The 26,683-nt window shown below is 39.3% G+C and overlaps 1 long non-coding RNA gene and 1 pseudogene across 1 annotated transcript in view; both read left to right on the top strand.

Moving 5' to 3' along the window:
• The window catches only part of LOC141417974 (uncharacterized), a 253,122-nt gene that overhangs the window by 132,129 nt on the left and 94,310 nt on the right, over window positions 1–26,683 (top strand). The gene's annotated exons all lie outside the window — the stretch shown is intronic.
• On the top strand, window positions 2,147–3,837 carry LOC109674157 (serine/threonine/tyrosine-interacting protein pseudogene; annotated as a pseudogene).

The following is a 26,683-nucleotide window of genomic DNA, read 5'->3' as shown; positions in this document are numbered from 1 at the left end:
CTATCTGTGCTCAGCAACCTTAACTGCTACCTCTCATGCCCAATATCATCCCATCAAACCCCAACAAAGCAGCCTTCCCTTGAACTGCTATTTCTCTACAGGACTTTCCCTGCCTCACCCCAGCAACTGCCCCTGTACATAGTGTTCCTCCCAGGCTGCACCTGGTCAATCCAGAAAGCTGAGGACCAGAGATTGGAGGAAAGCACCAATCGTATTGAGAGTTCTCTTCAGTAAGGAACAAATACTGACTTTTTAAATTGTTTTAACTTTTTAAAGTAATATTTAATTTACCTCTTTTATATATTGTCATTTTTTTCTCTTTACTTTTTGTTTTCACTTTTCCTACATGTATTTTACAAACTATTCTACTGGTGGTTTATTCTACCTTCTTCTTTTATTATTCTGAACCTTTCTATCCCTTTGCAATCACTGATTGTAAATTGAATCCATAACAATTGAACTATATTCCTGCCCATGAGTATTTTGTTTACCTGCAGGTTTCACACTTCACTCGCCTCCATCCCATCTTCTTTCTTCCTTGTTTTCTCATTCACCACTTACTTTTACTACTTAATTTTAAAATCCTATACAAATAGGTTTTATTTTTGTAACCTCTGACTGTACCATATGAAAATGCTAGTCCCCTTCATACATAACGTGATTGATTGTATAGATAATGTTATCAATGGTATTTTACTTCATGTAAATATCTGGTTTGATGTTGAATCAGTGAATTTGTTGTTGCTGTTATACCCCCAGCCAAATGGTTACAAATAGCACATCAACTCTGCTACTGTCCAGTCCTGACAGAACATAGAAAATAATTCAACAGAAAGACTTTAGTTGATGAAAACTCCTAAAAAATGGGTTGACTCTAGATGAGTTAATCTCAATATAGAAACATAAGAAATATGTAAGAGTAAGGCAACGTAACACCTCAAAAAAGTAAACAATCACATAATGAAGGATCTGAATTATAGACAAGGGGATGAAACCTCAAATTCTGAGCTGAAAAGAATGATGATAAGAATCATTAATGAGATGAAAGAAGACATACATAAACACCTCAGTGAAATCAAAGAGAATATAAACAGATAGATGAACTCAAAGAAGATACAAATAAACAAAAACTGTACTTCAAAACTGAAAAAAATCTCTTATGATAAACAAAAACTACAGCAATTTATGATCACTAAACCAGCACTCCAGAAGATACTAAAAAATTCTTCACAAAAAAGGAAGATAAAAGTAAGCAGGAAAATGTGGGAAAATATAAATCTCACCAGATGAGTAGATAAGAAAATGAAAAGAAGGAAAGAATCAAACATCAAAAACCAAAAAAAAAAAAAAATGGCAGAAACTACCACATTTCAATATTAACACTGAATGTAAATGTTTGCAGTTCTCCAATCAAAAGACATAGAAATGGTGAATGGGATTAAAAAGCAAGTCCTGATCCTTTGTTGCCTATAAGAAATGCATCTCACTGACAAAACCATTGGCTTAGAGTGGAAGGGTGTAAAAAGATCTTTTAAGCAAATGGATCCTAGAAGCAGGCAAAAGTAGCTACAGTCATTTATAACCTCAAACAAAAATTAATCAGAAGAGACAAAAAGGTCATCTCATATTATTAAAAGGAACAATTCATCAAGAGGATATAACAATTGTTAATACATATGCACCAAATATTGGACCACTCAATTTCATTAAAAAATATGATGGGAATTATAAGCACAGATAGATCCCAGTCAATAAAATAGTGGGAGTCTTTAATGCCTCACCAGCAACAGATAGGTTATCCAGTGAGAACATCAACAAAGAAACTTCACCATTAAATAGCACTATAGACCAAATGGACTTAACAGATATCTACAGCATATTTCATTCAGCAGCTAGCTGCACAATACACATTCTTCTCAGCAGCCCATGGAACTTTGTTCAAAATAGATCATATCATAGGGCACAAAGCAAGTTTTAGCAAATCACTCCTGGTATTGTATCAGACCATAATGTAATAAAATTAGAACTCAACAGCAAAAGAAACTACACAAATACTCAAGCAGGTGGAGACTGAACAATGCACTGTTGAATGATCAGTGGGTCATTGAAGAAATAAGGAGAGAAATAAAAAAGTCCTTAGACGCTAATGAAAATGAAGGCACAACATTCCAGAACCTACAGCAAAGATGGTACTAAGAGGAAAGTTTATATCTATGGGCATCTACATAAAAAAAGAGAAATTGCAAATAAAAACCTAATGATGATCCTTAAGCTCCTAGAAAAACAAGATCGAGATAAACCTGAAATTAGTAGATGTAAAATAATAAGGATTAGGGCAGAAATTAATGAAATAGAGACCAAAAAACTACACAAAGATTCAACAAAACAAAAAGTTGGTTCTTTGAGGAGATAAGTACAGTTGATAAACCCTTAGTCAATCTGACTAAAAGGAAGCGGGAAAAGATAAAATTTAATAAAATGAGAGATGAAAAGGGGGCTATTGCAACAAATACCAACATTTGTGATAAGCATATTTGTCAATGTAGCATGTTATAATATCAATATACAAAAATAGGTAGCTTTTCTATATATCAACAGTTAACAGGTTGAGAAAAAATTGGGAAAAACAATTCCATTCATGATAGCCTCAAAAAACAAAACACTGACGAATAAACTTAACTAAAGGTGTGAATGACCTTTACAATGAAACTAAAACCTTGAAGAAAGAAACTGAAGACGACACCAGAGGATTAAAAGACCTCCCATGTTCATGAATTGGCATGAATAATATTGTGAAAATAGCTATACTACAGAATCTACAGACTTAATTCCAAAATACATCAAAACAAACAAACAAACAAAACCCAAACAGCAAAAGAATAAACAATCCAGGTAATTAATGGGAAAATGATTTCAACAGACAGTTCTCAGAAGAAATACAATAGCTAATAAGTATTTGAAACAATGTTCGACATTCTTAGCCATAAAAGAAATGCAAATCAAAACTACACTAAGAGGAAACTCCATTGAGGGAGACGGCAGCAGCATGAAGGCCAGGCAAGAGCTGCCCAATCCTCCTCTTCCCTGCTGTAGCCAGTGCCACCACTGGGGTCTCTGGGGTCCTCTAGTGTGTGTGTGTTCCCTGTGAGCTCGCCAGCCCCCCTCCACCCACCTCCTTCCTTTTGCTGTCACTGCCAGCCCCAGGGTCAAGCGGTCGGATCACTCCCCACCCCACCGACCAGCACGCGGGTCTGCACCATGCAGGAAGGAAGCTAGAGTTCCCCTCCCTCCCACAGTGCACTGAAGACTCTGAGGAGAGGACCGACCCTATGAGGTAAGAGATGCAGGAAATGTTACCGACTGTTTTTAGGCCCATATTTCTGTGCTATGAGAAGTAACCTACGTATACTACAGAAGCATGGAATAACCCATATAACTTACATATGACAAAATATTGAAGCAAACTTTATTAAACCAAACTTTCAACAATTATTTAGACATTTAGTCTTGGATAGTGCAGATAATTCAGTTGAAAATATAATACGCTTTTTCCCTATGACTAAAGACTTTACTGCGTGTCCATGAACACGCAGGGATCTCCAGAAGTGCTGCCTTTGTTACTGCACACATTATGTAACCACTTAGAATGAAGTACAGAGCTACATTTGCTCATATCCTAGAAAGCATTCTGGTACCACAGGCAGTGTCAAGAGAACACATGAAGAAGAGTATTTTGGAAGCATGCAAGTGCAGCTGCACAGAGCGGCTGACTTGAGAAACGTTACAGAGGAAGCGAATTTCTGTCTGGAAAAGAGAACACGAAGGATAACAATCTAAAATGGTAAAAATGCAAGTAGTTTATTTTCAATTGTCTGTCGCTTCCAGCCATGTTTCTCTGCAAGTTGTTGAGCAATGTTTTAAGAAGATGCTGGACTCCGGCACTAGGTGGCGCTCACCGATGGCTTTAAGTTTTTTTTTATTTTTTAACACAGTTTTATTATAAAACAAAGATTTTGGACTTGCAAAGGTATTATTGAAATAATGAGCTTTTCATACTTGAAATTTATTTGTATGCTATAAAGTTATTACTTTAAACAAAATGCAAGTTAGGGGGATTTGCTTATAAATTTTGTGTAATTTATAACAAAAGAATTTCCTAGAGTTTGCTAAAAACCAACCAACCAAACAAAAACAACAACAACAACAAAACCCAACTACACTCAGATTCCATCTCACCCCAGTGAAATTGCAAGCATCAAGAAAACAAACAATAAATGCACATGACGATGCAGGGGAAAAAAATGAACCCTCATACACTGTTGGTCGGAATGCAAACTAGTACAACCATGATGGAAATCAGTATGTAGTTGCCTCTAAAAATTTTAAATGCACTTGCCTTATGAGCTGTCTATACCACTCGTGGGCATATATCTGAAGGAGTGTGAGTCCACACCCAAGAGAGACTTGCATACCCATGGTTATTGCAGCTCTGTTCACAACAGTTAAACGGTGGAATCATCCAAGGTGCCCCAAACCTGATATCTGTTAAACAAAAATATGCTATATATAAAAACACCATGGAATATTACTCAGCCATAAAGAAAGATGAAATTATATTGTATGCAAGGAAATGGATGGAAGTAGAGATCATGTTGAGCAAGATAAAACCTAATTATCACATGCTTTTGCTCATTTGAGGAAGGTAAACCTAAAATGATGATTATGGTAATTACAATGGGACTTGAATGTAAAAGGGGGGAGTCAGTAGGAGGGTGAAGGGAAAGAAAATGATACTGAGGAGTGTAGAGGACTGAAGTATGCTACATGTATATGTATATATACATATCTATGTCTGTCTGTCATCTATCTATCTATCTATCTATCTATCTATCTATCTATCTATCATCTATATATAATGAAGCCCACCACTGCTTGAAAAAGGAGGAGGAGGGAAGTGGATTGTAATATAATGGAGGGGGTGAACTTGTTCAGAGTACACTGTAAGCATTATGCAATTATCACAAGGAACCCCCTTCTATTATTATTATATGCTAATTCAAAAATAAAAAAAGGTGAACACCAGTGGCTCATGCCTGGGAGGCTGAGATGGGGAGGACTGCAGTTCAAGGCCAGCCTTGACAGAAAGTTGGTGAGATGCCCATCTCAATAATTGCTGGGCGTGGTAGTGTTTACTAGTCATTCCAACTACATGGGAGGCTGAGATCTGGAGGATCACAGTTCCAGGCCAGCCAGGGAAAAAATATTCCTGAGACCCCATCTCAATTGTAAATAGCAAGGCATGGTGTCCTGCAACATCCCAGTACAGCAGGAAGTATAAACAGGATGATCACTGTGCAGGTCGCCAAGGCCAAAAGCGAGACCCTATCTTCCTAATAACCAGAGCAAGAAGGGCTGGAGTTGTGGCTCAAGTGGTAGAGCGCTTGCCTAGCAGGCACTATACCCCAAGTTCAGCCCCAGTACCACCAAAAATTAAATTAAATAGAAAAAGGTCATTATAAAGCTCCCTGCCATTGTTGCTCTAGCATCCTGCATTCCTTCATTGACACTGCTGCCATCTGCAATTACCTGCAATTCCTCATCACTGTCTCTCTTCTCTCCGGGCTTCCTGACTGACTCTCATCAGGCACTGCCACTTCTTTTTTTTTTCTTTATTCATTTATTCATATGTGCACACATTGTTTGGGCCACTTCTTACCTCATCCCCTCTCTCTCTCCCTACCCGCCTTGCTTCCAAGCAGAACCTGTTCTGCCCTTTTCTTCAATTTTGTTGAAGAGAAGACATGAGCAATAATAAGAAAGACAAAGAGTTTTTGTTAGTTGAGATAAGGATAGCTCTACAGAGAGATTCCTAGCATTGCTTCCATGCACAAGTGTGTTACAACCTGAATTGACTCGTCTCTACCTGACCTCTTCACTATTCCCTGTCACCTTCCCATAGTGACTTCTGTCACTTTAAGGTTACTGTATTAGCTCCTCTGCAGTGGGACATCAAACACTTTCAAGTTTTGGGTTTCCTACCTATCTCCATTCTTCCTATATGTGCTCTCCCCTTAGTGTGTGTGTCTAATAACATTACTGCATTTGTTCTAGATCTAAAGTCCACATATGAGGGAGAACATATGATTTTTGGTTTTCTGAGCCTGGCTAACTATACTTAAGATGATGTTCTCCAGTTTGACCCATTTACTTGCGAATGACAAGATTTCATTCTTCTTCATGGCTGAGTAAAATTCCATTGTGTATAAATTCCACATTTTCTTAACACATTCGTCAGTGGTGGGGTATCTTGGCTATTTCCATAACTTGGCTATTGTGAATAGTGCTGCAATAAACATGGGTGTGCAGGTGCCTCTGGAGTAACCTGAGTTGCATTCCTTTGGGTATATCCCTAGGAGTAAAATTGCTGGATTGTGCAGCAGATCTATGTTTAGATTTTTAAAGAAGCCTCCATATTGTTTTCCAGAGTGGTTGTGCTAGCTTGTATTCCCATCAGCAGTGTATGAGGGTTCCTTTTTCCCCACACCCTCGCCAACATTTGTTGTTGTTGGTGTTTTTGATGATGGCTATTCTAACAGGGGTGAGGTGGAATCTTAGCGTGGTTTTGATTTGCATTTCCTTTATGGCCAGAGACGGTGAACATTTTTTTCATGTGTTTTTGGCCATTTGAATTTCTTCTTTTGAAGAAATTCTATTTAGTTCAGTTGCCATTTTTAAATTGTGTCATGGATTCTAAGAGAGTTTAGTTTCTTAAGTTCCCTGTATATTCTGGTTATCAGTCCCTTGTCTGATGTGTAGCTGGCGAATATTTTCTCCCACTCTGTGGGTGTCCTCTTCAGATTAGAGACCATTGCTTTTGTTGTGCTGAAGCTTTTTAATTTTATGAAGTCCCATTTGTCCATCCTTTCTCTTTGTTGCTGAGCTGCTGGGGTTCTACTGAGGAAATCCTTGCCTATACCTATTGCTTCCAGAGTATTCCCTGCTCTTTCCTGTACTAACTTCAGAGTTTTGGGTCTGATATTAAGGTCCTTGATCCATCTGGAGTTGATACCAGTACAGAGTGATGATCATGGCTCTAATTTCAGTTTCTTGCAGAAGGATAACCACTTTCCCCAGCAACATTTGTTGAAGAGGCTGTCTTTTCTCCATTGTATATTTTTGACCCCTTTGTCAAAAATAAGGTGAGTATAGTTGTGTGGATTCATATCCGGGTCCTCTATTCTGTTCCACTGGTCTTCATGTCTGTTTCTGTGCCAGTACCATGCTGTTTTTATTGCTATTGGTTTGTAATATAGTTTGAAGTCAGGTATTGTGATACCTCCAGCATTGCTCTTTTTGCTGAGTATTGTCTTGGCTATTCATGGTCTCTTGTATTTCCATATGAACGTTAGGGTAGATTTTTCAATCTCTGTGATGAAAGTCATTGGGCTTTCGATGGGAATTGCATTAAACATGTAGATTGCTTTTGGTAGTATAGCCATTTTTACTGTGTTGATTCTACCAATCCATGAGCACGGGAGATCTTTCCACCTTCTGTAGTCTTCCTTGATCTCTTTCTTCAGGGGTTTGTAGTTCTCCTTGTAGAGTTCATTCACATCCTTTGTTAAGTTTACTAGTAGGTATTTGATTTTTTTTGAGGCTATTGTAAATGGAATCGTTTCCATATATTCTTTCTCAATTTGTTCATTGTTGGTGTATAGAAAAGGTAATGATTTTTGTAAGTGATTTTGTATCCTGCCACTTTGCTGAAGCTGTTTATGGTGTCTAGGAGTTTTTGAGTTTTTAAGATATAGTATCATGTCGTCTGCAAATAGGGATATTTTGACAGTTTCTTTGCCTGTTTGTATTCCTTTTATTTCTTCTTCTTGCCTAATTGCTCTGGCTAGGAATTCCAGGACTATTTTGAATAGGAGTGGGGATAGTGGGCACCCTTGTCTTCTTCCTGATTTTAGGGGAAATGGTTTCAGTTTTTCTGCACTAAGTATGATGTTGGCTGTAGGTTTGTCATATATAGCCTTTACAATGCTGACGTACATTCCTTCTATTCCTAGTTTTCTTAGAGCTTTTATCATGAAGTGGTGTTGGATCTTATCAAAGGCTTTTTCTGCATCTGTTGAGATGATCAAGTGTTTTTGTCTTTGCTTCTATTCATGTGCTGTATTACATTTATAGATTTGCATATGTTGAACCACCCCTGCATCCCTGGGATGAAGCTGATTTGGTCATGGTGAATGATCTTTCTGATCATTGTTGGATTTGGTTTGCCATTATTTTATTGAGGATTTTTGCATTGCAGTTCATTAAGGAAATTGGCCTATAGTTTTCCTTTTTTTAGGTGTCTTTGTCTTTTTGAGATGAATGTAATACTGGCTTCATAGAATGAGTTAGGCAGTGTTCCTTCCCTTTCTATTTCATGGAAACGTTTAAGGAGAGTTGGTATTAGTTCTTCTTTAAAGGTCTGATAGAATTTAGTAGAGAATCCATCGGGTCCTGGACTTTTCTTTTTTTGGAGACTCTTGATTGCTGGTTCAATTTCATGTTATGTTATAGATCTATTCAGGTGGATAATCTTCTCTTGGTTTATTTTTGGATGGTCATAAGTATCTAGAAATCTGTCCATTTCTTCAAGACTTTCAAATTTATTGGAATATAGGTTCTCCAAGTAGTCTCTGATGATTCCCTGGATTTCCATTGTGTTTGTTGTTATCTCCCCTTTTGCATTTCTGATTTTACTGATTTGGGTTTTTTCTCTCCTCACTGTAGTCAGATTTGCCAGGGTTCTGTCAATTTTGTTTATTTTTTCAAAGAACCAAATTTTTGTTTTGTTGATTCTTTGTATTTTTTTTGTTTCTATTTCATTAGTTTTGGCCCTTAGTTTTATTATTTGTCTCCTTCTGCTTGTTTTGGGTTTTACTTGTTCCTGTTTTTCTAGGAGTTTGAGATGTAGCATTAGGTCATTGATTTGAGATCTTTCTGTCCTTTTAATGTATGCACTCATGGCTGTAAACTTTCCTCTCAGGACTGCCTTTGCTGTGTCTCATACATTCTAGTAGGTCATGTTTTCATTTTCATTAACTTCCAGGAAACTTTTAATTTCCTCTATTATTTCATGAATGGCCCACTGATCGTTGAGCAATGTGTTGTTCAGCTTCCAATTGTTTGCATACTTTCTGCTGTTGTTTTTGTTGTTGAGTTCTAGTTTTAATGCATTGTTTTCAGATAGAATGCATGGTATTATTTCTAATTTCTTATATTTGCTGAGCCTTGCTTTGTGCCCTAAGATATGATCATTTCTGAAGAAAGTTCCATGGGCTGCTGAGAAGAATGTATATTGTACGGGGGTTGGATGAAATATTCTGTAGACATCAGCTAGGTCCATTTGATCTGGTGTGATTTAGTTCTAGAATTTCTTTCTTTTTTTTTGTTTGGATGATCTTTCTATGGGTGATAGTGGGTATTAAAGTCTCCCACTATCACTATGTTGGAGTCTATAGGTGCTTTTAGGTCCTTTAGAGTATGTTTGATGAAATTGGGTGCATAGACGTTGGGTGCATATAGGTTGATAATTGTTATTTCCTTTTGGTGTATTTCACCTTTTATTGGTATGAAGTGTCCTTCTTTATCTCATTTGATCAATGTAAGCTTGAAATCTACTTGGTCTGAGATAAGTATTGCTACTCCTGCCTGTTTTCAGGGGTCATTGGCTTGGTAAATTTTCTTCCAGCCTTTCACCTTGTTTTGTCAATGAGATGGGTCTCCTGTAAGCAACAGATTGTTTGATTTTCCTTTTTAATCCAGTTTGCCAAATGATGTCTTTTGATGTGGGAGTTGAGCCCATTGACATTCAGTGTTAATCTTGATAGGTATGTGGTGATTCCTGTCATTTAGTTGTTTTTATTGTTTAAGAGTTTGATTGTGTGCAACTGAATCAATGTTACTCTCTGATTCCTTGTCTTTTCTTCTCCTGTGGTTTGGTACTGCCTGTCCTCTCATGGTTTTGTTTGCTTTCATTTTCTGTGTGCAGAATTCCTTGGAGAATTTTTTTATGGCTTGATGGTCATATATGGTTTTAGTTTCTGCTTATCGTGGATGACTTTTATTGCTCAATCTATTTTGAATGATAGTTTTGTTGAATAGAGTATCCTAGGGTTGAATTTATTTCCATTCATAGGCAGTAATACTTCTTATCACCACTCTCTTTCCATCTATAGCTGGCACCTATGATGTATTAGTGAAAGAAATGTTCAATGACCAGAAGCTGAAAATTAGACACTGCAGTTTTCTTCTTGTTTTGGTTTTTTGGAGAGTGGTCCAACTGTGTGGTCCAGGCCAGCCTCAAACTTGAGGTCCTCCTGCCTCAGCCTCTCACGTGCTTGGATCACAAGTGTGTGTCACCAAGCCTGACTAACATTGTGGTTTTCATTTCCAGACTTTTCGTGAACTTACTGCTTTCCACAAACAATCTGTAGTCTTTCAGAGATGTTAATTTCCCTCTTCTGTAAAATGGGCACAGAAATGATCCCCAGGCTTGGGAACAGCAGTGATGGAGTGGCTCAGGTGTCCCTAAGCTCTAAACCTTCACAGGAAGCCTTGATGCGTCTGAAGAAGGCAGCTTGAGGAAAGGTTGAAAAGATGCCAGAGCAGACTCTAAATTAGAGCAAAGTCCCCTTCTCTGTGTTAGGGCAGATTGAGTCTAACATCAGCCACCTTACACTCAGGTCACATTCACTCAACAGCTTTCCCAGCTGCTGCCATCCTGACTATTGCCCTGCTGTGTGTAATGTAATCTTAAAAGATTGACTTAATAGATGACTCATTCAAATTCAAACATATTCATCAGGAGATAATTTGTAGTTCTACACTTTATTCAACTGTTGAGTTTTGCTTCTTTTGCCTACATGAAATAGTTATTAATTATTATTTGGAAAAATGTTCTTCCTACACAAGAATGAATATAAAATTTTTAAACCTGTTGAAATCACCATAGGAAAAGGATTAAGGTAGAAAGGAGAGAAATAGAAAGGATGAACCAATTCAGGTTATAATACATAAATACACGGAAATGTCACTATAAAACTCCCTGCATAGCTATCTTAAACAAAAATGTCATTTTTTTTTTTTACAGAACAGGCTCTGCCTGGGGGGTTAGTGCCAGTGGTTGGTGAGGGGGTGGGGAGAAGGTGTTGGAGGGTGAATATAGTGTCAATACACATATATCTAAATAGAAAAATGAAACCCATTGAAACTATTCCAGAAAAGGAGAATGATGGAGAGGGTAAATTGAACTATGGTATATTGTAAGAACTTTTGTAAATGTCACAGTGTACCCCCAGTACAACTATAATAATAAAAAACTAAAAAGAAAAGTGCCTTCTCATAATTGGGAGGTGATTGCCCTCTCCTACACTAGTAAACTATCATAAGTGGCCATGTGGCAGCTTTAGAGTAAGGTCATAGCAATGCAAATTAACTAATTTCATATTAAACAAGCAATCATTTTTGCTGCTTTTGCAGCATCAATGAATTCTAAAAGTTGTTTCTTCTCCCTCTTTCTAATTTCTTAAGAAAATTTCAAATTTATTGATAAAGGTACACAGGTAGAAATGCATACTGTAGCTGTGCCAAATACATAGACACACATTACACCACATTACACATGGTATATCATATATCATGCACACTCAACAGAAAAAAGTTTTACAAAGTAATCTGTATTTTTATTGTATTCTGTGCCCTCTGATATATTCATTCACTTTTTTCCTGTAATATTCCATTTTATTATATTAAAAATTCTTCATTGGACCCAAATAATTTCAGAACCAAGTAGCCCTTATTACATCTGACTTAAAATCACTGTCTTCTGATTTTTTTTTTGCAGGTTAGGATCAATTGTAGATGGTACTACTCTTATTTTGTGACCATTTCTCAGTATTTCTCTTCTATTTTGGTCATGGGAAAAGGGGCTGCTATTCTATCACATGAATGATTGTCACTTAGTTCATACCTCTTCTTTAGTGTGATATTTCAAATTAGCAACTCAGAGGATCACAAGAGTATGTGTTTGGTGTTCATTCTTCTGAGCTCTGTGATGACAACACAACTGATATACTTTCAGCTTGTCCATAAATGTCTTCAGGTTCCAGTCAGCAATTTAATGGAAGAATTTAGCTGTTCATGCTTACAGTCTTTTTGTTTACAATGGGTGGTTGTCATTAAATGCAACTTCCCTGCACTTCTGTTTGGAATCTTCATTACACTCAGAAAATGTGTTCACTTGATGTTTTCTTCTTTTTTCTTCATTCTTTCAAATGGCTCTTCATATTAGGTGCCAATAAGTGGTATTGTTATTAACTTTGTTGCAACATCATGGGTTACTAATATTCTTAACACATTGTGAATTGAATTTTCACTGTCATTACCCTCAGTTTTGCTATTAACTCATTTCATGTTTTCCCATTTCCCCTCAGATCTGTTGTATATAATTCATTCCAGGGCATCAATTTCATATCAGCCAGAAACTGACTCTGTTTACCTGAATTCAAGAGCATACTTGAGCAAGCAGGTTTAGAAAAGGGGAAAGAACTAAAGGAAAGCACTTTACCCATACATAATCAAGGCTGAATTAAAGAAGAGCCCAGTAGGGTGCTGGTGGCTCACACCTGCAATCTTAGCTACTCAGGAGGCAGAGGATCCCTGTTCAAAGCCAGCCTGGGCAAATAGTTCTCAAGACTCTATCTCGAAAAAACCCATCACAAAAAAGGGCTGCTGGAATGGCTTAAGGTGTAGACCCTGAGTCCAACCCCAGTACTGCAAAAAAAAAAAAAAAAAGAAGAGTCTGACAAAGATGCTGCTGTTGTCAGTACTGGTGCCAGAGTCTCTTGCTGGGGCCCTTGTAACTGTACTTCAAGGGACTTTTCCTTGGCTTACTTCCTCTAGTCTGTTAGGGTCAATGTCCCAGATGTAACTGAACCCCAGAGAAATCATGTTGATTATTTCATTTAAAACAATGGATATTTCACCTGTGCATAGTTTTTCTTTGTTGTCTACTTCTCCTAATGTGTACTTTGCTGTCATTTAAAAATATTTTTGTTAGCATCACACTAGGTCTCTCACTCTAGTTCCATTCTAATGGCTAGTTGTTTTTGCATGAAGACAACACAATATAAACTGAATAATGAGCTCAATCATCATTGAGATATGGCAGGGGATTGAGTGGTGGAAACAGCACATTTCAAATCAGGTGTGCACTTTCCCACTGCCCCACACCTTACCAACACCTGCTGTGAACTCAGGTCTCAGATGGGGAGAGAGAGGGCTTCTATTCAGAGTTCTTCAAATCCTTCATTTCCTTTCTCAGGATAAGTATGGGAATTCATGGTACCCTGTGAGACATCAGATATCAGAATTTTATTTAACAAGTTAATATTGATATAATTCACTTTGGCAGAAGTAAAAGCTTCTATCATCTCTCTCTTCTTACCTGTTACAACCAGTGTGTGAATCATTTCTTGTCCACCTATTATCTTCCTTGCTTTTCCTCTCTTCCTTGGTCCTTCCCTCCCTCTCTCCCTCCCTCCCTCTTTCCTTCTTTTTCTTTATTTCTTGGTTTTGAGACAATGTTTCATGATGTTGCCCAGGCTGGGCTCAAGCCTTCCTCCTGCATCAGTAGCTGAGACATACATGTGTGCTACCATGCCCAACCTATCAAATATTTTGAAAAGAAATTATATCAACAGTCCACAAATTCTTCCAAAAATTAGAGGATGAGGGAATCCTCACCAAATTAAGAAAATAGATGGTGTTGGAATAAAAATAGCCATGTATAGATCAAAAGAGCAGAATAGAGAACACAGAAAACAGACCTTCCATTTCTTTCTTTCCTTCCTTCCTTCCTCCCTTCCTTCTTTCTTTCTTTTCTTATTCATTTATTTATTGGTGCTAGAGATCAAACCCAGGGGTAGGCAAGAGCTCTACGATTGAGTTTTTCCAGCTCTAAGTTAGTGTCTGAGCTGTCAATGAATGGAATTGTCTAATATTCATTCTTGGGTATTTGGATTCTTTCCCTCAATACTACCTTTTTGAGATTTATTCATGTTGTTACATGCAGTCATATATTTTGCTGCATTTTTGAGATACAATTTATGAATCATAAGATTCACTTTTTAACAGTGCATAATTCTGTAAGTGTCAGTATAATGTGCAACCATTACCACTATTTAATTTGAGCATATTTTCATTACCCCTCAAAAGAAATCCAGAGTCCATTAACAGTCATTCACCATCTTCCTTTCTCCATGCCTTAGTTTGTTTTGTGCTGCTATAATAGAATATCACAGACTGCAAAATTTATAATGAACAGAAATTTATCTGATCACCATTCTGGAAGCTGGGGAGTCGAAGATCAAGGACTTGGCATAGGCAAGGGCTTCTTGCTGCATCATTGTACTGTGCAAGGAAGAAAGGCAAAAGAATGTGTATGTGTGACAGCCAGAGAGTTAACTCACAGCTTCATGTATTTTATAATCATTCATGATGGCAGAGCCTGCATGGTGTGATCACCTCTTAAAAGTCCCACCTCTTGACACTGTTGCATTGGGGATTAAGTTTTCAACACATGAATTTTGGGGCATGCATTCAAACCATAGCATCCCAGTACATGGTAATCACTAATTTACTTTCTGTCTCTATGTATTTGCCTGTTCTGGGCATTTAATATAAATGAATCATAATATGTGGCCTGTTGTGCCTGACATCTTTCACTTAGTGTATTATTTTGGGAGTTTATTGATATTGTAGCATGCATGTATCAGTACTTCATTCCTTTCTATGATTGAATAATACTGCAGTGTGAAGATACACCGCATTTTGTTTATCCATTTGTCAGCTGATAGACATTTAGGCTATTTCCACTTTTTGGCTATTGTAAATAATCCTACCAAAGCATTTTGCATATGATCTCTTTGCATGAAAATGTTTTCTTTTCTTTTCCTTCTTCCTTCCTTTTTCTTTTTTTGTTTTTGTAGTCAAGTTCTCTTATGTTGCCCATGTTAACCTTGAAATCACTGGGCTCATGATCGTCCTGCCTCAACAGCCAGCTTTCCGAGTAGGTGGGATGATGGCACGAACCACTACACTCAGCTAGCACATCTTCAATTCTCTTGTGTATGCACCCAGGAGTAGAACTGATGGGTTGTATAGTAACCCTAGTTTAGTTGGTATAGCAAAGTTGAACTTATACACACTTGTCCAGTATGTTTGAGGTACTGGGTTCGATTCCCAGTACTGCAAAAAAATACATATACATATATATATGTTTTTATTTTACTTTATCTTATTTTATTTATGATGCTGGGGATCAAATACAAGGCCTCACACGTGCTCCAGTTTCTTTTACTTAGATCAAAATTTTGGAAACTTAAAGTCCAAGATGTGATGCTTTCATTAATTCTCATGAGCATTTATAGAAGAGATCACATGGTTAGATAGGAAGCCAGAGGTCAGGAAGGAAAAAAATATACATTAACTAGCAATTCCACTCCCATCATTTTCAGGAGAGACACACCAACAGAAATAAGATCAGTTGTTGTCTAGGCCTGAGGGAGAGAGCCAAGCATGGCTGTGCATTGGTGTGCAGGACATTTTATGATAATACAACTATCTTAACAGTGGATTGTGGTGATGTTAGCAGAACTCCATACGTTGACTAAAAATCATTGAACTGTGTATACTTAACCATAAATGAATTTCATCATATGTAAATTACATCACAATAAAGCTATTATAAAAAGCTAAAACATATAAACAATACCCAAAACAGAACAATAAGGTAGTCAGTGTCTCCTACTACAGGAGACAACTGAAGAGCATAGCATGATTCCAGTGACCCAGAAGCACACTCAATGTTTATGGAATGCATTAGTGTAGTGTTAAAAGACATGCAACTTGCATCCTGCAACTTGAACTTATTGTTAGTATTGTTTGCAATGAAGCTAAAGTAGTTATATAAATAAGAAATGCGTGAATAAATTTAAAAGAGGGGCAGTACATGAAGGAGCAGAGTAGCCATTGCAAGATGGGAGAAGTTGGGATCAGAATTGCTACGATTTGTAGGTGACTTGTCTCCCAATGTACATGAGCTGAAAGTGTGGCCCTTAGCAGGAAGAGGTGGGGGCAAGCAGAAGGTGTTTAGGTCACTGAGGGCACTGCCCCTGAAGAGGTTAGAGTAGTTCTTATGGACCACGAGAGAAAGAGCAGGGCTCCCCCACTCTGACCTCTGGCTTCCTGTCTAACCATGTGATCTCTTCTATAAATGCTCAATGAGAATTAATGGAAGCATCACATCTTGGACTTTTAGTTTCCAAAATTGTGAGCTAAGTAAAAGAAGCTGGAGCAGTGTGAGGCCTTGGGTTTGATCCCCAGCACTATGTGTAAAATAAGGTAAAGTAAAATAAAATAAAATGGCCAGGCATGTAGCTTAGTGGTAGAGAGATTGCCTAGCATGGTCTTTATATTTTGTTATAGCAACAGAAAACAGAGAAACACAGGAGTGATGGAAATCATTCAACTAACTTGCCAAAATGGAGAAGTTGTCAAAGGATAGATTTAAAACCATGGAAAGTGTATGTCACCAGAATGAAATGATGATCCATAAAAATGATCTAGCTCATGGTGAAAACCAGCACGTTCACTCAGCAGTGATGAGTGAGGTGTGTGTGTGTGTGTGTGTGTGTGTGTGTGTGTGTGTGCGAGCGATGTGCAAAATACTGGCACTTAATAGAGACAGGGACTTTCACCTTTTTTTTCTTCTTTTTTTGGTGGTCCTGGGGTTTGAACTCAGGGCCTCATATTTGTTAGACAGGTGCTCTACCACTTGAGCCATGCATTGAGCTCCCCATTTTTTGCTTCAATTGTTTTCCAGGTAGGTTCTTGTGTTTTTGTCCAGGCCAGACTTAGACCTTGCTCCTCCTACCTATGCCTCCCATGTAGCTAGGATTACAGGTGTGAGTCACCACACCTGCCTTATTTGTTGAGATGGGATCTTACTAACATTTCTCCTGGGAGGCCTTGAACTATGATCCTCCTGATCTATGCTTACCGAGTAACTAGTTTCATATTTATTTTCTCTATCTATCACACACACACAGACTTTCATCTTTTACTTTTTAATATCTCAAAGACAAATAAATATACACACATATCTGTCTTTTTTAAATCTAAAAAATGCAAGCTTTTGGGCTGGCACTGTAGCTCAGTGGTAGAGTGAGCACTTGGCATACACAAGACCCTGGGTTTAATCCCCAGCACACTCAAAAAAATGCAAGCTTTACTTGGTGGGCATTCAGGCTTGCAGACCATTCATGGTTTAGTGTGCGACCTTCTGGAAGCACCCACCTAGGCCATTGTTGGCTTATCCACCCACTGCCAGGGTGCAAGTCACATATCATCTGGAGATATGGGTTTCTCATGTCTAGAATGGGGTTATAGTAACTCCTCTCTTAAAGGACAGTGATGGGATTGAAAGTATTAGTACATGTGCAAGACAAAAATAAGGGCTACAGAAATGCTTGCTGAGCCAACAGGTGTGCCAAGGCAGGCTCTGCTGCCCTGAGAGTACAGAGGGAAGGAAATGAAAATGAGAATGATTCTGCACTCTAGAGCTCTCAGAAGGGCAGCGATAAGAACAGACAATATCCAGACCAACAAAACAGAGGGCTTGCTGTGATGGATAGGTATGGGGAGGCCCCTGTGAAGAGATGTGACAGAAGGTGGAGGTGCTGAGAGGAGGCAGTGACCAGAATGACTGGAGACTGGGGCTGAGGTGTGAGTGCACCATTAGTACCACCACCACCACTACCACCACTGATGTTGGAAGTTGGTTCACTTCCTATAGCCTGAATGTTTTATTTATTTATTTATTTATTGCAGTTCTAGGGTATTAGAGCTAGGCCTCAAGCATTCTGCCACTCAGCTATATCTTTTACTTCTCTTTTATTTTGTATTTCTTCTCCTTCTCCTTCTTCTTCTCTCTGTCCCCCATTTCCTCCCTCTATTTCTCCTCTTCCATCTCTCCCTCACTCCGTCCCTCCCTCTTTCCTTTCAAGATGGGTTCTCCCTCTGTTACACAGGCTGGTCTTAAATTCTTGGATTCATGTCATACTCTTGTCTTAGTCTCTCAAAAAACTGGGACTACAGGTGCATCCCACCATTGACTCACTAGTCTCTTGTTCTATTAAGAAAGCATATATAAAGCATGTATTCCTGTGCCATGCTCTCTAAGAGCTGTTTTAGTTGTTCTTTAGGTAACTGTGAAGGATGAAGTAGGCTAAGGTTGCCCCTGGGTTCCCTCTGCAAACTGCCTCTCATTCCTCAGGCTCCCTGCTCAGGGAGCAGAAGCTTCTCTGCACCTAACTCATGTTGTGCTCCACATGTCCCTCCAGGGCCCATTAGAAGGAAAGTTTCCAGCAGCATTTAATGAGCACTCTTGGGCTGCCCAGGGAATTGAGTGAGCATCCCTCTGGAAGCTTACTGGGTTCCCTGATCATGCCAAGGCACATTCTGAGCCTCTAAGTCCGCTTGAGGGAGCCCCTTCTTTGGGTGACTCTTGATGAGCTCATTTACTGCTTGCAGTAGGAAAGAAACTGGAGCATCTGCATCTGGCCTGAAGCCAGGCTTCCCTGCACCTGCTCAGCAACAGCTTCAGGGAAGCCTGCTAAGTGCTCTATTGCCCAGGGCAGTGGCCTGTGCCTGCTGCAGAAGCAAGAACTTTTGTCAGGATCTTTCTTCTGTGGGTTGGGAGGTGGGTATATTCCATTGGCAGTTCCTACTTGGGCTATAAGATGCATCCTCCTTCTCCACTTCTGTTTTATTCTTTTGTTAATTTTTTGAGACAGTCTCTTGCTATGTAGACCAGGCTAGCCTGGAACTTGCAATCCTCCTATCTCAACCTCTGGAGTACTGAGATTACAGGCATATACTACTGTACCTGCTCTCCTCCCCTCCATCTCCCCTAGGTGTGCTATATAATAGGGAGCACCACTTGGCTCATCCCCTCTCATGCTAGTATAAGGATGGGAGAAAGCATGACATGTTCATTAGTTTAACTGAATTTAAATACTGTAGAAGCCAAGAGTGACAGAGAAGATGTTGAGGGAGTTGAGGGTGGTGGGAGTTGTGACATACCCCACCTGGACTCAAGGCATATTTTCTGGAGAATGTGACCTCTGAGAAGATGGGATTCCAGACCTAACCCTACGTCCACTCCCCACCCCCATACACCAGCTGAGTACCCACTTCACCTGTGACCTGAAGGCTGTGGATCACTTGATGCTTCAACCTGGGAATGAATCTGAGAGAGTTAAGTCCTCTGTGAAAACATCTGTATTAGTTTTATAGTGCTGCCATAACAAAATGCCACAGATGGTGGCTGACACAACAGATATTTTTTCACACAGTTCTGCAGGCTACAAGCCCAAATCAAGACGTCAGTAAGTTTGTTTTCCTCTGAGACTTTTCTCCTTGGCTTTCAAGTGGCTGCTTTCTTGCTGTGTTTTCAAATGTTTATTTTTTTTGTCTGTGCATACTTATCCATAGTGTCTCTTTGTATATCCAAATGTCCTCTTCTTATAACGATATCATTCAAATTAAGTTAGGGCTTACTCTGATGGCCTCATTTAAATTTTATCATGTATGTCCAAATACAGTCTCATTCTGAGGTGCTGGGGGGTTAGGGCTTCCACACATGAATTTGGGGCTGTCTTTTAGTCATCAGTTCTCAAGTCTCCAACTTAGCAAAGAGGCAGAGTCAAAACTCCAAAGAAAGGCTATGGAGGTTTTCACAAGTAGGACTGTGGCTTGTATATAAAGTGTTCCCCCAAAGGCTCATGTGTTGAAGGCTTGGTCCCCAGTTGGTGGATCCAGTCATTAAGAGATGATTGGATGACGAAGGCTGTGACTTCATCAGTGAATTAATTCCTTGATGGATTCAAAATTTGATGGTATTATTTAGAGTTGGTGGAAAGTAAGTGGTGGGGCAAAGTTGAAGGAAGTGGGTAACTGAGGGTTTCTCTGGAAAGATATCCCTTGTTCCCAGCCCCTTCAACTCTCTCTTTGTTTCCTGGATGCCCACAAGGTGAGAAACTACTCACCATGCCCTTCCACCATGATGTTCAGCCTCACTGTAAGCCCAAAGTGATGGAGCCAGCAGAACTTGGACTGAAACCTTGAGCCAAAGTGAAACTTTTTTCCCTTAAGTTTTTTTTTCCAGGTATTTTGTCACAGAAACAAGAAAGTAACTAACAAAGGGACCCTCCTCTATCACTTTATGCAAGAAGTGGAAGGAAGTGACCTGGAGCTATTGTTGCTATGTGTGTTCAGGGGGGAATTGGGGTTAGCTCCAAATTACCCATTTAGAAATCCATTTGAATCCAGTCTTAGCCCTGCACAGGCCTGGGAAACCATGGGGACCCAGGCCCTGGGCATGGAGTTTGGGGAACTGCTCTGTGACCATGAACTAACCATTTCCATTTCTGATTCCATTTTTATATCTATAAAATGCAGGGGTGAATGAGATATTCTCAGAAGGTTCCTGATAACCTCAAACTTCCTTGCTTTCCTGGCTACATTTATCATATCTCTGCTGAGTGTCTCTCTTTGTCAGGGCAAGTTAAGATCAAGATAAAAAGCCCATTTTCTGGGTTGCTTTTAAGCACAGTTGGAGAAGGTGGCCATGTGACATGTGATAAGGCACGCACCCCAACTGCCTCCCAAGACCCTTTTTTCTGGGCTTGGGACACAATAGGAATTCTGAGCTCTTCAATTGGAGCTATTCCACTCACTGACTCTCTTACTCTGTGTTGGAACAAAGCTGGGCATGGTCTCAGAAGGATGCACATGGTGTTCCAGAAGAGAGGGCCTGGGGATGTAGGGACCCACTTGTTTCCATTAGTACAGATCTGGGTGAGTTTGTCAGAAAAGTCCTTCTCGTTAGCTGGCGCTCAAAGACAAGAATTCAGGGATCAGAAATGCAGTGGGTCTGGTGGAATGTCTCAAGTGTTAGAGTGCCTGCTTAGAAAGCATGAGACTCTGAGTTCAAACCCCAGTATCACCAAAAAAAAGTGCAGGCTGGTTGAAGTTGTCATGCTGAACTAAAAGGGGCCTTAGGTCAATCTGTCAAATGTTCACAGCACCTCCACAGCACTTCCTGTTTCTGATCCTTATCTGGGTTTTATATAAAACTTCTCTTCTTCCTGATTGACTGGCTTCCAGGCCCTGATTTAAAAATTTGTTTTGGACTTTAGGCATCATATTTATCAGACTCAGTTCATGTCTGTCCAGTATTGGTCTGCTCAAGGTCCTTTTTTGGTTTTTAAATTTATGTACTTCATCAACTTTATTTATTTAGTCTCTGTCATGACCAAGACTCTAATTTCTGTTTCCCCCACCCCTCAACTGTTCACAGTATTTTCTGGCTGTGAGGCCTTTCTGTGTGAATGGCATTGTGTTGTCAATTTTATCCTTTTCACTCCTTTCTCTTTTTTTCTTCCAGCTCATCCACAGAGTTGCCCAACCCCAATGATATGGAACATTTTGACCCCCTCCCCACTCCCAGGAGAGTTTCTTAATGATGCATACCCAGGTGAGAGTTTACTGGGTCTTGGCTGCCCTAGCCTCACTGCCTACTCTGAAGTTCCAGACTGGGCTTATTGTTTTTTGGTCATTTAACTCGCTGTGATGGTCAATCTTGATTGACAATTTAATTGTATTGATAGACACCTAGGAATTTTCTTAAAATTTTTTTTTATGCTATAATATGCACTTTATTATTTTTTTTCTTTTCTTTTTTTTTTCTTTTATTATTCATATGTGCATACAAGGCTTGGTTAATTTCTCCCCCCTGCCCCCACCCCCTCCCTTACCACCCACTCCGCCCCCTCCCTGTCCCCCCCCAATATCCAGCAGAAACTATTTAATTGTATTGATAGACACCTAGGAATTTTCTTAAAATTTTTTTTAATTTTTATTTTTTATTGATTATTCATATGTGCATACATTGTTTGGGTCATCTCTCCCCCTGTCCCCTACCTCCTCCCTCTCCCCCCACCTCCAGGCAGAACCTATTCTGTCCTCTTCTCCAATTTTGTTGTAGAGAAAACATAAGAAATAATAAGAAACACATAGCACTTTTGCTAGCTTGAGATAAAGATAGCTATACAGAGAGATTCCTAGCATTGCTTCTGTGTACATGTGTATTACAACTGCCTTGGTTCATCTCTGTCAGACCTCTTCACTACTTTCCTGTCACCTTCCCATAGTGGCCTCTGTCATTTTAAGATTACTTTATTCTCTCCTCTACAGTGGGCACATCAAACACTTCCAAGTTTTGGGTTTCCTACCTTTCCCTATTCCTCCTGTATGTGTTCTCCACTTAATGTGTGGCCCATGTCAATAATATTACTGCATTTGTTTTAGGTCTAAAGTCTGCATATGAGGGAGGACTTATAATTTTTGGCCTTCTGAGCCTGGCTAACTTTGCTTAATATGATGTTCTCCAGTTCCATCCATTTACTTGTGAATGACAAAACTTCATTCTTCTTCATGGCTGAATAAAATTCCATTGTGTATAAAATATCACATTTTCTTAATCCATTCTTCAGTAGTGGGGCATCTTGGCTGTTTCCATAACTTGACTATTGTGAATAGTGCTGCAATAAACATGGGTGTGCAGGTGCCTTTGGAATAACCTGAGTCACATTCCTTTGGGTATATCCCCAAGACACCTAGGAAATTTGTAAAGCACTCTTTTTGGTATGTCTATAAAAATATTTCCAGAGAGGATTAATTAAGGGGGAAAGATCTACCCTGAATGTGGGCAGCAACATCCAAGAGGCTGGGGCCTGAATGGGATAAAAGAGGAGGAAGAAAGTCCACTAACACAGGCATGCTCTCTCTGCTTCCTGGCCATCATGATAAGAACTACTCTGCTCCACCATGCCCTCCCCACCATGATATTCTGAAGCCATAAACCAATATGAATCCTTCCTCCATTAAGTTGTTTCTCTCGATATGTGACTTTTGAGTCACAGTGGTACAAAGTCTGACTTTCACACTCACATTCCCTTCTTGTTGTATCTCCACACACATTTGAACCTCAGTTTATGGACCACACTACTCTCCCCTTACCATTCCCTGACCACTTCCTCTTCCTTCTGGGATGACTTTCTCACCCTTTGTACCCAAGGAGAGTTTAGCCAAAGTCTACAACCCTTCTGTGCTTAGTGACTGGCAAGGCAAAAACCCTTGTTCATGCCAGACTCCTGTAAATCACACCTCCTCCCTACAGTGTTCTGTTATGTGGCATTATGAATGTGAACTGCTGAAGGCAAGGGTGTTGTTTATTGTATTTTATATTTTCTTTTGTAGCAGGGAAAGGGCTGTGTATAACCATGAAGTGCCAGCTCAGGACCACACACATTAACAAACCAGTGGAACTTTTCTGAATGGTCCAGGAGGCAAGGGCTGCTGGGAGTGAATTTTCCTCCTTCACAGAGAGGCCCAGAAATATCCTGCCCAGGTTCACCTGGGCTGTAGGTCCCCAGCCCTGTGGACATCTGACAGCTGCCACAGAGGGTCTTCAAGAGTTGGCAAAAATACCTACCTGGTTTCCCAGGAACCCCAGGCATGGTGGTGGCTGTTGAGCAGAGAGAAGAGAACACAAGCCCATTAGCATACCCTCACTTAGGCCTTTGACAGCTTCCCCATTCCAGCTCCTTCCTCTCCAGCTTATCCCAGCCAGGCTCCTTGGTCTGGGATACACAATACTGCCTCATCTTCTCTGCCTATCTGTGTTTCCCAGTATCCACCAAGAGTGTCTGTTTTACACATATTCCAATACAACCATTGTGACTTTCAGACTCACAAATAGTTCTGGGTTTATGGTGTTCCCACTTAGGGTTTTTCAGACTATATGGTGGTGTAAGAGTGATATGTATTTATTGGAAACAGTACTTCAAGGTTTGAATTTGGATCTTTTCACAGGCTACTGATACATTGTATGATGCTCTTTTGAGATACGGGGCAGCCACAGCAAACCATAGCTCTCAGTCAGCCATGCTGTCGCGAGGGCACACAGTTGTTGTTACCATTGCCATAATTTTTGGGATATAAGCATTCGATAAATTACATGAAGTATTAACACTTTGCTGTAAAATAGGCCTCATGTTAGACGATTTTCTCCAACTGCAGACTAATTATGCAGCGTGTTTAAGGCGTGCTGATCTAAGCCATGATTTTCGTTAGGGTGGTTGTATTGAATGCATTCCCTGTCTTTTATTTCTTGAAGTTTATGCTTTTAAAAAACATTTTTAGCATATATAAAATGGGAGGGTTTTATTGTGACATTTCCGTATGTGCTACAATGTACCTTAGCTAGGTTCTTCCCTACCATCTCCTCATCCCCCTCCTCTCTGCTTAAGTGATTTTGACATGTTCATTCTATTTTCACACAAGTGGCCGTCCTGGACCATTCTCCCTCCTTTAACCTCTCCATTCCACCAGTGACCACACCTAACGTGACCTGTTTTGCATTTCTGTCCTTCACTATTTAAGTGTATATTCATGTTCAAAAGTGTCGTGCTATGGCATTTCACTTGTGAATATATTGTACTTAGATTAACCTCCTCTATTACTCTCTCTTACCCTTTTCCCTCACCCCTATTATTCAATAGCTTTCAGTGCATTTTGTTATGTCTTCTTCCTACAAAGATGTAGGAACTATTTTGATATTATTCACCCTCTATCATTTTTCCTCTCCCTTCTCCTCCTAACCCCTCAAACTGCCCCACTATTGCAAACATGTTCTATACATACGTGTATATGATTATGTTAGTGTTTGCGTGTACCTTTTGGATCTATCGTTCACATATGAGAGAAAATATGCAAACTTTGACTTTCTGAATGAACCTGGCTTACATGACTTACCATGATGATCTCCAGTTTTGTTCATTTACTTGAAAATGGAATAATTTCATTCTTCTTTATGGCTGAATCATATTCCATTGTGGGGTGTGTGTGTTTGTGTGTGTGTGACATTTTCTTAATCCATTCATCAGTTGCAGGGTGTCTGGGCTGTTTCCATGGCTACTGAGAGTAGTCCTGCAATAAACATGTTATGCAAATGTCTTTACTTACATTCCTTAGGATTTATGCCCAGGAGTGATATTGCTGGATCGTATGGTAGTTTTGTTTCTAGTTTCTTGAAGAAACTACTTTCCACAATGGTTGTACTAATTTACATTCCTACCAGCAGTGTATGTGAGTTACTTTTTCCCACATTCTCACCAATATTTGTTGTTATTGTGTTCTTGATGGTAGCCATTCTGACTGAAGTGAGGTGAAATATTAATGTAGTTTTGATTTGCACTTATTTTCTGGCCAGTGCTTAAGCATTTCTTCATGTATTAATTGCACTTCTTCCTTTGAAAGATGTCTGCTCAGTTCATTTGCCCATCTCTTCATTGGGTCATTTATTCTTTGAGAGTTTAGTTTTTTGAGCTCTGTATAAATTCTGGTTATTAATCCCTTGTCAGATGTATAACTGGCAAAGATTTTCTCCCATTCTGTGGACTGTCTCTTCAGTGGTGGCTGTTTCCTCTGCTGTGCAGAATCTTTTTGGTTTCACGTAGACTCATCTGTCAATCCTTTCTTCTGATTGCTGAGCTATGGGAGTTCTGTTCAGGAAGTTATTGCCTATGGCGGCATGTTCCAGTGTTGTCCCTATTCTTTCTTGTGGTAGTAGTTTCCAAGTTTCAGGTCTTATATTAAGATCTTTGATACACTTTGAATTGATGTTAGTACAAGATGAGAGACTGGGATCTAGTTTTAGTTTTCTACACACGGATATCCAGTTTCCCCAGTGTCATTTGTTGATAAAGCTGTTTTTTCTCCAACATGTTTTGGGCTCCATTGTCAAAAATCAGATGATGAGCTGTGTGGATTCATATCTGGGATGTCTGTTCTGTTCCACTGGTCTTCATGTCAGTTTTTGTGCCAGTACCATGCAGATTTTATTGCTATGGTTCTGTAGTATAGTTTGAAGTCAGGTATCGTGATACCTCCAGTACTGCTCTTTTTTGTTCAGTATTGGCTTGGCTATTTGAGATCTTTTGCACTTACAAATGAATGTTAGGATTGTTTTTTCTATCCGAAGACATTTTTTATTTATTTAAACACAGTCTCATTAAGTAGGCTGGCCTGGAAATAGAGATCCTCTGTCTCTGCCTACCAAGCACTGGGATTATGTACATTTGCCACCACACCTGGCTTGAACACATTTTTTACTTAATATATTTTCAATTTATGATGAGTTATCAGGACATAAGCCCATGAGAAGCTGAGCATCTGAATTAATAACAATAAACAGGGTTGGCAGTGTAGGTCAATGGTAGAGCATTGCTTAGCATGTGAGAGGCCCTGCGTTTTATCCCCAGGAGCAAAAAACAAACAAATAAAAAACAACCCTCCCCAAATAAAAACCTGAAATGAAAAAAGCCAAGTAACACACGTCTATGTGATAGACCGGTGCTTACCTTTATAGACTTTGCTCATTTTAATGTCATCACCTTCTGAAATATGTACTAATTTTCTTTTTCTGTATCAGAGACTGAACTCA

This window comes from Castor canadensis, chromosome 16 (assembly GCF_047511655.1).
Source record: "Castor canadensis chromosome 16, mCasCan1.hap1v2, whole genome shotgun sequence".
Classification (NCBI taxonomy): domain Eukaryota; kingdom Metazoa; phylum Chordata; class Mammalia; order Rodentia; family Castoridae; genus Castor; species Castor canadensis.
This window is presented reverse-complemented; position numbering and strand designations above follow the sequence as displayed.